At 49.2% G+C, this 14105-nt stretch overlaps 1 protein-coding gene across 2 annotated transcripts in view; it reads left to right on the top strand.

Moving 5' to 3' along the window:
- Nucleotides 1–14105, top strand: part of LOC110490780 (staphylococcal nuclease domain-containing protein 1) — a 374611-nt gene that overhangs the window by 150158 nt on the left and 210348 nt on the right. The window lies entirely within an intron of this gene.

The raw sequence follows: 14105 nt of genomic DNA, 5'->3' as shown, positions 1-14105 counted from the left end.
ATGTTCATCTCAGTTCAGATGCTGTACCTGTCCTGCATGTTCATCTCAGTTCAGATGCTGTACCTGTCCTGCATGTTAATCTCAGTTCAGATGCTGTACCTGTCCTACATGTTCATCTCAGTTCAGGTGCTGTACCTGTCCTGCATGTTCATCTCAGTTCAGATGATGTACCTGTCCTACATGTTCATCTCAGTTCAGATGCTGTGCCTGTCCTACATGTTCAGATGCTGTACCTGTCCTACATGTTCATCTCAGTTCAGGTGCTGTACCTGTCCTGCATGTTCATCTCAGTTCAGATGCTGTACCTGTCCTACATGTTCATCTCAGTTCAGATGCTGTGCCTGTCCTACATGTTCAGATGCTGTACCTGTCCTACATGTTCATCTCAGTTCAGATGCTGTACCTGTCCTGCATGTTCATCTCAGTTCAGATGCTGTACCTGTCCTGCATGTTCATCTCAGTTCAGATGCTGTACCTGTCCTGCATGTTCATCTCAGTTCAGATGCTGTACCTGTCCTACATGTTCATCTCAGTTCAGATGCTGTACCTGTCCTGCATGTTCATCTCAGTTCAGATGCTGTACCTGTCCTACATGTTCATCTCAGTTCAGATGCTGTACCTGTCCTACATGTTCATCTCAGTTCAGATGCTGTACCTGTCCTACATGTTCATCTCAGTTCAGATGCTGTACCTGTCCTGCATTTTCATCTCAGTTCAGATGCTGTACCTGTCCTACATGTTCATCTCAGTTCAGATGCTGTACCTGTCCTACATGTTCATCTTAGTTCAGAATCTGTCTCTCCCCATGCCATTGTTTTTTTTCACTCCTCCCATTGGTCTCCCCTCAGTCTCCCCAGCAGGCGCTCAGTACCTTTATCAATAGTCACCACAGGGGGTGTGTCGGTTCACTGGAGCTACCCGGCTCCTCCCATAGACAGGTAAACCATCCATCATTAAACCTTCTATTGGCAGGAGTGTTTGTTTGTGGAGTGTTTGGAAGTTTAGGGTCAGAAGCAATATGATACGCTACACCAAATGAAAGGGATTGGCAGCACTCCAGCTCGTATAAAACAGTTGGAGATGGTTGTGTTGGTATTTCAAGGAATCCTATAGAATACAAATGGCTCATTGGCCTAATTTGCTGCTTATGTAACAATACACACTAGAAACACAGTGTACAGGTTCAACTGCCAGTCAAGACGCACCTCCAAGCACAGAAGCACATCAGAGCTCTCCCCTCGTGTGTGTGAATAACCAAACGACGGGGGGATATTAGAAAGCCCTGGCGCTCTCTCTCCCTCTCTAGGGCCCCTCTGTGATTGGAAAAGACAAAGGACTATTAAAATGGTCCAGCTCTAGCAAAGAATACCTTGACTGTTGTTCTCACACACTCCAGCTTTGATGTTCCCAGCCCCCTCCTATTTAATTAGACGGTCACAGACGGATAGAGAGACCGAGGGAGACCGAGAGAGACCGAGGGAGCGACAGTACAAGCGAGGAGCGTTGTCTAATTAGTAGTGCCCCCTACAGGGGAGTATACCTTCCTCCCTCAGTGGGATTCTTTAAACGATCTGTATTTGCGCTTGGTATTTGTAGTGCATTTTGATGCTCACTCTCACCTGCTCAAGTTGCTGACTGTGTAAGAGTGTAGGGTTGGTAACACCAGGGTTGTGAATGTTATTCCCACACAGGTCACATAAAGGTAACTGCCAAAATAAAGGAAACACTAACATAGTGTCTTAATAAGGCGTTGGGCCACCACAGGCCAGAACAGCTTCAATGTGCCTTGTCATAGATTCTACAAGTGTCTGGAACTCTATTGGAGGGATGTGACACCATTCTTCCACAAGAAATTCCATAGTTTGGTGTTTTGTTCATGGTGCAAAACACTGAGGCACCGCTCCAGATTCAGGAGTGTTCCAATTGGGTTGAGATCTGGTGACTATGACTGACACACCCACCTTTTAAACCCCCTATGCTCCTATCAGTTCTTTTTTTTGTTCTTTAAATATTATTTTTTTACCTCTTTTTCTCCCCAATTTCGTGGTATCCAATTGTTTTTTAGTAGCTACTATCTTGTCTCATCGCTACAACTCCCGTACGGGCTCGGGAGAGACGAAGGTTGAAAGTCATGCGTCCTCCGATATACAACCCAACCAGCCGCACTGCTTCTTAACACAGCGCGCATCCAACCCTTAAGCCAGCTGCACCAATGTGTCGGAGGAAACACCGTGCACCTGGCAACCTTGGTTAGCGTGCACTGCGCCTGGACCGCCTCAGGATTCGCTGGTGCGCGATGAGACAGGGACATCCCTACCGACCAAGCCCTCCCTAACCCGGACGACGCTAGGCCAATTGTGCGTCGCCCCACGGACCTCCCGGTCGCGGCCGGTTACGACAGAGCCTGGGCGCGAACCCAGGGACTCTGATGGCGCAGCTGGTGCTGCAGTACAGCGCCCTTAACCACCCGGGAGGCCCTGAGTCCCCTCTTTCAAAGTCACTGAGATCTCTTCTAGCCGTGGTAGACAAAATAATGGGCAACTGGGCATTTTTATACATGACCCTAAGCATGATGGGATGTTAATTGCTTAATTAACTCAGGAACCACACCTCTGTGGAAGCACCTGCTTTCAATATACTTTATACCCCTCATTTAGTCAAGTGTTTCCTTTATTTTGGCAGTTAACTGTAAATTGAGTTAATGTCTTGGCTCGGAATTGCTTTGAATAAGTGTCCTGAATGACCGTGTTCGTTCTATATTATTATACTCTGGGATTGTGGGTGTTGTCTAGAATCACTTCCTGATTGTGTGCGCGTGTTTGTGTGAGAGAGATGTTAGACTGACGCAAGGTCACCTTAAAGCCTCACACTCTGCCAGGTCTACATCTCACGTGTACAAACACTGTTAGAATGCCCTTCACTGGGGTTAAATCCCTTCTGAGGCATGGGAAAAGAACATCAGGCCCCCCACACTAATACCCAGCTGTGTGTGTGCATCCATGTCCATTCGTCGGGATAAGAGGGATTGAGGGTATAAACTTGTTTCTGATCTTTACAACTAGTCTGCAACTAATCTAAACACACTGCGCATTTGGACCTAGAAACACTAATGTGCTGTTTAATCCTACTATTAGTTTTGCTGCATTCTGAACTCAGCAGTAAACGCTCACTCTCAGCACTCTTTAGCAGTAATCTGCAAGTGTGCATGTTTGCTGTTCGGAGTGCTTTATTGTCAGTGCACACTACTGTTCCATTGGCCTTCCGAACGAGAACATGAACGCCAAGTCTGTGATCATTACATATAGGCGTTTTTGTTCTCCTGGCTCACACACACAGTTTAAATGAAGTATTAGCTGTATTTTAAATGGGCAGTTTTCAAGGCTGCATTTATTTGGGGTCGATTTAAAACTAGGAACTGGGAGCGGCGCCTAGGCCCTGCTCATAAAAGCTTGCCTATGAATCTGAGATAAGCACTCTACTTGCTATATCTTAATATATTGGATTGGAATCCATCTTTTTACCACATTTACATTAAGTAATTATGCACAGTGCAATAGTTTTCTAAATGGCCCCACTAAATAATAAGTGCAGAAAACTGTGAGGGAGAGAGAGAGAAAATACTCTGTTTCGTTGGTTAGTGCATCATAGGCTGCTGCAGAGGTTTCGCCCTCTCTCTCTCTCTCTCTCGCGCCCTCTCTCTCTCTCTCTCTCGCGCCCTCTCTCTCTCTCTCTCGCGCCCTCTCTCTCTCTCCCTCGCGCCCTCTCTCTCTCTCTCCCTCGCGCCCTCTCTCTCTCTCCCTCGCGCCCTCTCTCTCTCCCTCGCGCCCTCTCTCTCTCTCTCTCGCGCCCTCTCTCTCTCTCTCTCTCGCGCCCTCTCTCTCTCTCTCTCGCGCCCTCTCTCTCTCTCCCTCGCGCCCGCTCTCTCTCTCCCTCGCGCCCTCTCTCTCTCTCCCTCGCGCCCTCTCTCTCTCTCCCTCGCGCCCTCTCTCTCTCTCCCTCGCGCCCTCTCTCTCTCTCCCTCGCGCCCTCTCTCTCTCTCCCTCGCGCTCTCCCTCGCGCCCTCTCTCTCTCCCTCGCGCCCTCTCTCTCTCCCTCGCGCCCTCTCTCTCTCCCTCGCGCCCTCTCTCTCTCCCTCGCGCCCTCTCTCTCTCTCCCTCGCGCCCCCTCTCTCTCCCTCGCGCCCTCTCTCTCTCTCCCTCGCGCCCTCGCGCTCTCCCTCGCGCCCTCTCTCTCTCCCTCGCGCCCTCTCTCTCTCCCTCGCGCCCTCTCTCTCTCTCCCTCGCGCCCTCTCTCTCTCCCTCGCGCCCTCTCTCTCTCTCCCTCGCGCCCTCTCTCTCTCCCTCGCGCCCTCTCTCTCTCTCCCTCGCGCCCTCTCTCTCTCTCCCTCGCGCCCTCTCTCTCTCTCCCTCGCGCCCTCTCTCTCTCTCCCTCGCGCCCTCTCTCTCTCTCCCTCGCGCCCTCTCTCTCTCTCCCTCGCGCCCTCTCTCTCTCTCTCCCTCGCGCCCTCTCTCTCTCTCTCCCTCGCGCCCTCTCTCTCTCTCTCCCTCGCGCCCTCTCTCTCTCTCTCCCTCGCGCCCTCTCTCTCTCTCTCCCTCGCGCCCTCTCTCTCTCTCTCCCTCGCGCCCTCTCTCTCTCTCTCCCTCGCGCCCTCTCTCTCTCTCTCCCTCGCGCCCTCTCTCTCTCTCCCTCGCGCCCTCTCTCTCTCTCCCTCCCGCCCTCTCTCTCTCTCCCTCCCGCCCTCTCTCTCTCTCCCTCGCGCCCTCTCTCTCTCTCTCTCTCTCTCCCTCGCGCCCTCTCTCTCTCTCTCCCTCGCGCCCTCTCTCTCTCTCTCCCTCGTGCTTTCTCTCTCTGTCTCCCTCGCGCCCTCTCTCTCTCTCCCTCTCTCTGGCTCCCCCCCTCTTCTCCCTTTTTTCTTCCTTGCAGGAAGCACTGTGCTGATTCTTCCCTAACTCTGACACATTGAATCAGAATACCTTTTATAACACACTGACTTAAGTAGATACCTTGTTAAAACATTTTCTCTCTTCTTAGCATGCCAACTTTGAAGTAGATTGCTAGCACTGTAGGAGGCGTTTTGTCAGATAAGCTCCCCACCGCTCCAAAACTGCTCCAAATGAAGTCGTTGTTTGGGTTTATTCCCCTTCTCCTCTGACCCAGAGTCATCTGTTCACTCCGAGACGCTCTGCTTCACAAACCCCCAGCCCCAGTGGGTCGTGTTTAAAATGCGTGTAGCTACCAAGGGGGGCCTTCTCTTTCCCAGTGGGTGTATCTCTCGCTCTCTTTCTCTCTCTTTCTCTTTCTCGCTCCTTCCGACATGACGTGGTGAAATGGATGGCCCTGCAGAGCAGCAGCAGCAGAAGCACGGTGGTGGCAGAGGCAGCACCGGTAGCACTAGCACCGGTAGCACTAGCACCGGTAGCACGTGGTGGCAGAGGCGGTAGCTAACAACAACAGTGGAAAATCCATTCTGCTAAAGCAGGGGGCATAGAGAATACCGTGAAGATCCATGCTAATGTGTTACAAGGAGAGCAGAGGGGGAGTGTATGTACAAATTCATTGTAGATTCCGAAATGAACTGTGTGTGTGTGTGTGTGTGTGTGAGAGAGAGAGAGAGAGACGGTCTACCCTGACAGCTCCCTACGATAAGCAGAGGTCATAAAAACACTCTTCCATTGTCTCTGGCCAGCGGAAACCCACTGTTTTTCACCTTCCAATAGAGCAATAAAGTCTCCCTCCAGGACCACAACTGGTTCACATACAACTAGGTTGGTAACAGTAACAGTCAGGTTAAATTGGATTTGAAATCGTTTCTAGTTACTGGAGTCTCCCAGATCTCCCAGATTGAATATTGTTTGATGGTATCTTTTAAAGGCTCGCCTGTTGGCATTGCTGTTAAGATATGTTTCTATTGAATTATTTAACAACCAATCAAAGCACAAGCCTGACAGTGAACCAATGAAAATCAATCAATACGGCCCCATCTGATAAAACACACCTCAGAAAAACAAGTCAGTCTCTTCCTCTTTCCTTACGCAGCCGCTTGTTCCCTAGGCCTCAACTCCCTACCCCGCACACACACACACACACACACACACACACAATAGCAGGGATCCTCACACACAGCAACAACTCATCATGTCAACCTACTATAGTGTGTAGCCATCAGTAATTGGCTTTTACTCCCAACAACATCGTTGAGTCACGGCGTGCAGCCAGGCGTTCTCATAGAAGAGCTTGTTGTTTGAGTGTCATTCATACAACTGTTATGAACAGGTAGGACCTGAGTCATCACCAGTGTTGTTTTAAAGGTTGTCATTCATTATAGTATTAAAGAATGTTTATTTCATGTTTTACAGAATATATTTAAAATGTTGGTCTATAGTCTAATCCTTGGTAGTAGAATGTTTGTCTATCATTTCCCTTGTGCCATTTGGAATAAATTGAACTCTGACGACCTGTTATATTCCAATAACTAGGACCCTATTGAGTCATATCCCCCTTGTCTATAGAATCATATATAGAAAGATATTGAATCATTTCGAAAGATATGGAATCATATAGAACGATATTGAATTCATATAGGATCATATAGAGAAAGATATTGAATCATATAGGAACATATAGAAAGATATTGAATCATATAGAAAGATATTGAATCATATAGGATCATATAGAAAGATATTGAATCATATAGAAAGAAATTGAATCATATTGCCTATATAGCAAATGGAATAAGTAATGCAGAAAGTAAATATTTGAGGAGCTGTTATTTCATGAACACATTGTTTGGTCGTTAGAAGGGACTAGCACGCTATGTTCCTCTATCCTCATGTGGGTCAACAATTAATTTACATTCAAAATCCTATTTCTCCTAATCTTACCTTAACCCGTAACCCTAAACCTAACCCCTAAACTTAATATAGTCTTTGTCCTCATGGGATATGTCCCCACGAGAGAGCCTTTTCCTTGTTCAAAAATCCCACAAGGATAGTACATCCCCACAAGTATAGAAGAAACAACTAGGCACAACCCCTACAGCCACACACAACCGAGCACGCACAACCCTTACAGCCACGCACAACCCCTACAACCACACACAACCGAGCACGCACAACCCCTACAACCACACACAACCGAGCACGCACAACCCCTACAACCACACACAACCGAGCACGCACAACCCCTACAACCACACACAACCGAGCACGCACAACCCCTACAACCACACACAACCGAGCACGCACAACCCCTACAGCCACACACAACCGAGCACGCACAACCCTTACAGCCACACACAACCGAGCACGCACAACCCCTACAACCACACACAACCGAGCACGCACAACCCCTACAACCACACACAACCGAGCACGCACAACCCCTACAACCACACACAACCGAGCACGCACAACCCCTACAGCCACACACAACCGAGCACGCACAACCCCTACAGCCACACACAACCGACCACGCACAACCCCTACAGCCACACACAACCGAGCACGCACAACCCCTACAGCCACACACAACCGAGCACGCACAACCCCTACAGCCACACACAACCGAGCACGCACAACCCCTACAGCCACACACAACCGAGCACGCACAACCCCTACAGCCACACACAACCGAGCACGCACAACCCCTACAGCCACACACAACCGAGCACGCACAACCCCTACAGCCACACACACAACCGAGCACGCACAACCCCTACAGCCACACACAACCGAGCACGCACAACCCCTACAGCCACACACACAACTGAGCACGCACAACCCCTACAGCCACACACACAACCGAGCACGCACAACCCCTACAGCCACACACACAACCGAGCACACACAACCCCTACAGCCACACACACAACCGAGCACGCACAACCCTTACAGCCACACACACAACCGAGCACGCACAACCCCTACAACCGAGCACTCACAACCCCTACAACCGAGCACGCACAACCCCTACAACCGAGCACTCACAACCCCTACAACCGAGCACGCACAACCCCTACAACCGAGCACGCACAACCCCTACAACCGAGCACGCACAACCCCTACAACCGAGCACGCACAACCCCTACAACCGAGCACGCACACAACCCCTACAACCACACACAACCCCTAGTACATCACCTACCATTTACTGCCCCCCTCCGCCCCCTAGTGAGAGAGCTTGGGGGGGACTATAGCCTTGTTCTGTTCAATGTTCTCTGTGTATATAGTTCAAAATAATACAATATATAAATTGCTGACACCATTTAAACCAATGAGGGTTCAGAACTTTATAGCCAATTATCTCAGAATCATTTTTTTTCAGATAGAACCATTATAGTCCCAAGCTTACCAGTGGTTCAGTCCATTACTGGTTATCAGCTTTTCCTGTATGTTGTACTATACTGCCCCACCCCCACCCTACACCTCTAGTTGGTGCAGCCCTCCAGGCACAATCAAGGAATTCATTCTTTCCCTGTTCTATCTAGCTGGCACTTTTTCATCATGTTCTGTTTGCTCCATATCTCTCTAGCTCTCTCTCCCTGTCGGTCTGTTTTCCCCTTCTCCTTTTCTATCTGCTCTGCCTCCCCTCTTTTGATATTTGTTTATTCTATTGCATTTAATATTTCACCAACATGCTTATCCTCCTCCACCACATTTCTCCTGCACTTTCTTTCTGCTGATTGGCCTATTCTGCCCGCTTCTCTCTCGCGCTCTCTGCCTCCACCTTTCCTGTTTTGCATCTTTCTGATTTTCTACCCTTCTACTTTTCCTGTTTCTCTCTCGCTCACTCTCTCTCCCCTTTTTCTTTCTCTCCCCCCTCTCTCTCTTGTCTTCCCACCTTTTCTCTCCCCACCAAGCTTTCTGCTTCTCCCTCCCCCCTCCCTCCCTCCCCTCTCTCTCTTCCTCCCTCTCCATCCGTCAGGGTCCTGTGAGCTGTGGCGGGCATGCTGCATGCTACATGCTTGTCTCCTTCCAAATGGCTTCCTCAGTGATTGCTAATGAAGCGCACAGAGTAGAGCGAGAGCTGCTTCCTTCCAACAGAGGAGGACTGGCGTTTGTGTCGCCCTGGACACGGCCTGCCTGACAGCCCCCAACAACTAGCTAACTAGTGGGACCACGTTAGCTCAGTACGGAACCACTCCAGTATAGATTGGTGTGGTATAGCAGAGATATAATTCAGTACAGAACCACTCCAGTATAGATTGGTGTGGTATAGCAGAGATATAATTCAGTACAGAACCACTCCAGTATAGATTGGTGTGGTATAGCAGAGATATAAGTCAGTACAGAACCACTCCAGTATAGATTGGTGTGGTATAGCAGAGATATAATTCAGTACAGAACCACTCCAGTATAGATTGGTGTGGTATAGCAGAGATATAATTCAGTACAGAACCACTCCAGTATAGATTGGTGTGGTATAGCAGAGATATATAATTCAGTACAGAAAGCACAGGACAGACACCTACTGTCTCTAGGACCCCTCTTGTTGTCCAGTAACACAACTGTGCTTTGTTAGCTCACTGCAGCATAGCACAACATTGGATGATGTGGTATAGCATAGGTAGAGCACACAGAAACAGTACAGAACTCCACAGACCAGCACAGCACCATCATATGTGGATACCTGCTGGTCGAATATCTCATTCCAAAATCATGGGTATTAATATGGAGTTAGTCTCCCCCTTTGCTGCTATAACAGCCTCCACTCTTCTGGGAAAGCTTTCCACTAGATGTTGGAACATTGCTGTGGGGACTTGCTTCCATGATGGTGGGCGATTAGGCCTGGCTCGCAGTCGGCGTTCCAATTCACCTCAAAGGAGTTTGATGGGGTTGAGGTCAGGGCTCTGTGCAGGCCAGTCAAGTTCTTCCACACCGATCTCGAGAAACTGACCAAATTTCTGTATGGACCTCGCTTTGTGCACAGAGGCATTGTCATTCTGAAACAGGAAAGGGCCTTCCCCAAACTGCTGCCACAAATTTAGGAGCACAGAATCGTCTAGAAGGTCATTGTATGCTGTAGCGTTAAGATTTTCCTTCACTGGAACTAAGGGGCCTAGCCCGACCAATAAAAAACAACCCCAGACCATTATTCCTCCTCCACCAAACTTTACAGTTGGCACTATGCATTCGGTTAGGTAGCGTTCTCCTGGCATCCGCCAAACCCAGATTAGTTCGTTGGACTGCCAGATGGTGAAGCGAGATTCACTCCAGACAATGCATTTCTACTGCTCCAGAGTCCACCAATTTGAAGGTCTGTCCACATACTTCAGTGTATATAGTGTATGTGCTGTCTTTATTTGATCACTTTGTTGTTGCAGAGAATTTTCCTGTAATTTCCACCTTAAAATGTCAGACTTGATTTGCCTTAACAACAAATCTACTCTCTCTCTCTACTGTCTACTGTCTCCTGTCTTCTCTCTCTCTCTCTCTCTCTCTACTGCTCTCTACTGTCTCTCTACTGTCGTCTCTTTCTCTCTCTACTGTCTCTCTCCTGTCGTCTCTCTCTCTCTCCTTTCGTCTCTCTCTCGTGTCGTCTCTACTGTCTCTCTCTCTCTCTCTCTCTACCTCTCTCTATCTCTCTCTCTCTCTCTCTCTCTCTCTCTCTACTGTCTCTCTCTCTCTCTCTCTCTCTCTCTCTCTCTCTCTCTCCTGTCTCTTGCATTCACCACACTCCAGTGACAATTAGGAATGCTACATTGTGGGTCTCACACACTATCACATTGTCAAACCAATTTCCTGCTCTAACCATCACACCGGAGAAACAATGACAAATTCGGTCTCTCGATGGAGATGAAATGGACTGGATGAAGCGGCTACACTTGTTTTCCAAGCCCCACATTTTTTGGGATTTGACACACCACAGTGCCCGTCAGATGCTGTCCCTTAGCCAGCCCTGCACGTTGACACACCACAGTGCCCGTCAGATGCTGTCCCTTAGCCAGCCCTGTATGTTGACACACCACAGTGCCTGTCAGATGCTGTCCCTTAGCCAGCCCTGCACGTTGACACACCACAGTGCCCGTCAGATGCTGTCCCTTAGCCAGCCCTGCACGTTGACACACCACAGTGCCCCTCAGATGCTGTCCCTTAGCCAGCCCTGCACGTTGACACACCACAGTGCCCGTCAGATGCTGTCCCTTAGCCAGCCCTGTACGTTGACACACCACAGTGCCCGTCAGATGCTGTCCCTTAGCCAGCCCTGCACGTTGACACACCACAGTGCCCGTCAGATGCTGTCCCTTAGCCAGCCCTGCACGTTGACACACCCCAGTGCCCGTCAGATGCTGTCCCTTAGCCAGCCCTGCACGTTGACACACCACAGTGCCCGTCAGATGCTGTCCCTTAGCCAGCCCTGCACGTTGACACACCACAGTGCCCGTCAGATGCTGTCCCTTAGCCAGCCCTACACGTTGACACACCACAGTGCCCGTCAGATGCTGTCCCTTAGCCAGCCCTGCACGTTGACACACCACAGTGCCCGTCAGATGCTGTCCCTTAGCCAGCCCTGCACATTGACACACCACAGTGCCCGTCAGATGCTGTCCCTTAAGGCCGTGAGTTACTGAGAGAGGGGGATGGGGAAGGAGCGAGAGAAAGAGATGGGGGGGGAGTTTTGATTTGATCATGTCTGATCCTTGATAAAGTGACCAGCTAAGTGACCAGCTTTGTGTGAGGTGAACTGGCTGGGATGTTTGTTTGTGAGCTGTGTATGTGTAAGGTTTTGTTACTGTTTGTGTGCCAGCGATATGTTTGCATCAGTGACAGTGTGTGGGATTCAGGTTCTCTAAGTATTTGGGTTTAAGAGAGGTTTTTTGTCTGCTTATCAGCTCAGTGGCAGTGTGCATATGGTTGTGTGCATCTGTGTGTAATCTAAGTAAATGTGGGCTATGTGTCTGAGTGTGAGAGAGGCAGGGATATTTTAACTTTGTGTGTGTGAAGGATATATTAATCAGTTTGCGTGTGTATGTATCAAACCCCCCTCCTAATCTGTCTCTTTGGATTGGAGAGGTCCTCTCTCTCTCTAAGCCCCCCTCCCTCCATCTCTCTAAATTCCCAGAACCGTCACCCCCACATACACACATCATTCTGATGGGCCCTGACTGCAGGTTAAACACATCAAAAGCTGCCTCAGCTCTCTCTCTCTCTGCTATCTCTGCTCTGTCTCTCTCTTTTTCTCTGCTATCTCTGCTCTGTCTCTCTCTTTTTCTCTGCTATCTCTGCTCTGTCTCTCTTTTTTTCTACTATCTCTGCTCTGTCTTTCTTTCTCTGCTATCTCTGCTCTACCTCTCTCTCTCTGCTATCGCTGCTCTGCCTCTCTCTCTCTATGCTATCGCTGCTCTGTCTCTTTCTCTGCTATCTCTGTTCTGTCTCTCTCTCTCTGCTATCTCTGCTCTGCCTCAGCTCTCTCTCTCTCTGCTATCTCTGCTCTGTCTCTCTTTTTCTCTGGTATCTCTGCTCTGTCTTTCTCTGCTATCTCTGTTCTGCCTCAGCTCTCTCTCTCTCTGCTATCTCTGCTCTGTCTCTGTCTCTCTCTGCTCTCTTATGCTCTTACTGCATGGTGCAGCGCAGAGATGAGAATATCAGCCACTCTCCCTTTCCCTCCCTCCCTTTCTCTTTCTGTCTTCTCTCTCTCCTCTCCTCTCTTTCTCCTCTCTCTCATGTCTCTCTCTCTCTCCTGTCTCTCTCTCTCTCTCTCTCTCTCTCTCTCCTGTCTCTCTCTCTCTCTCTCTCTCTCCTGTCTCTCTCTCTCTCTCCTGTCTCTCTCTCTCTCTCCTGTCTCTCTCTCTCTCTCCTGTCTCTCTCTCTCTCTCTCTCTCTCTCTCCTGTCTCTCTCTCTCTCTCTTTCACAAATAAATGGGAATAAATTGGTGTAGAGCGAAAATAGTCGGATCCCTCCGAGACAAACTTGCACCGTCCTCCCATTACCGCCTCGGTTACGTAAACCGGTGACAGAGGGGACCGTGTGTGCCGTTTAACGGCTGCCATTGGCCGGGCTGCGGTGACACTACCTCACCACCAGCAGTTTTTTATTTTTGTGGGCCGAGTTTTATACACGGGGTGTGTGTCCGTCCAGGCTGTGTAAATTATATCACAGTTTAATCACTCAGACACAGTGAGCAAAGTGCCCTCGTCGTCGATACCAGCTCATATTAATACTCCCTTTTACTGCTTAATAAGATGCCCCCAATTTGTTTTTGTCTGATCTTTTTTTTCTCTTTTCTTGCATTTTAATGAGCTGTGGCGCCGGGGGCCTTGTCACCCGGTTGTTAATGCTCCGGCGTCCCGCTGAAAGCCAGCGTGCGTCTTGGTAAAGAAAGAGAGGCCTCTGTTCTGTACGTGTCACTCTTTACACCGATAGTCAAAACAACCGTCTCTATAAAAAAACACACGCTGTTAGCCAGTTTGAGCTGTCCACAGACGCTAACGACCTGGTGTACATGTCATCTCTCCAGGTCAGGGCTAGGGGGGAGCTAAGTTACGGCTATGTTAAGATGGAGAGGGAGATTGTTGAAGATGAAGAATGCACAGTTAACGGCGAGACCCACAGCATTTGTCCTCATAAAACCGTCACTGACTGATGAAGCCACAACAGCTGGGGGAATGCAATGAAAAGAGAAATGAGATGTTTTGGGGGCCAAGAGGAAAGTGTGTGTGCTCACATCACCAGGGTCTGTCTCGTACATCCACAAGTCTGGTAGTGAAAAACACCTCTCTGACCACTCGAAGTCAAGCACATAGAAAACAACCCCCTCAAGTTAGCACACCATATCACACCCTACACCTTCATATCTTTACACACATGCAATCATTCATTGACATGACAGCAGTGCAATCTCATACATATCACTGGGGAGCACTTCAAATACCCCTGTTTAAATAGAGGCTCTTTAAAAGCTTTTCTCATGGGTTCCATGCGTTTGGAGAACTTCATGAAAACGGGACAAATCTAGTACCCGCTTTGAAATGGGCCACACCTTGATTAAGTACCATGTCATTGACTAATGTTATGCGTACTAAACATAGCTTCCCCCACCTGCCTCGACACACGGGCATATCAAGTGTTATTAAAAACAGCAGCAGGCACTTCTGTGCTGTGATTGA

Source organism: Oncorhynchus mykiss, chromosome 15 (assembly GCF_057628025.1).
Source record: "Oncorhynchus mykiss isolate SJ-2025 chromosome 15, ASM5762802v1, whole genome shotgun sequence".
Taxonomy (NCBI): Eukaryota; Metazoa; Chordata; class Actinopteri; order Salmoniformes; family Salmonidae; genus Oncorhynchus; species Oncorhynchus mykiss.
Note: the sequence above shows the minus strand (reverse complement) of the source record. Positions and strands in the feature narration are given on the sequence as shown.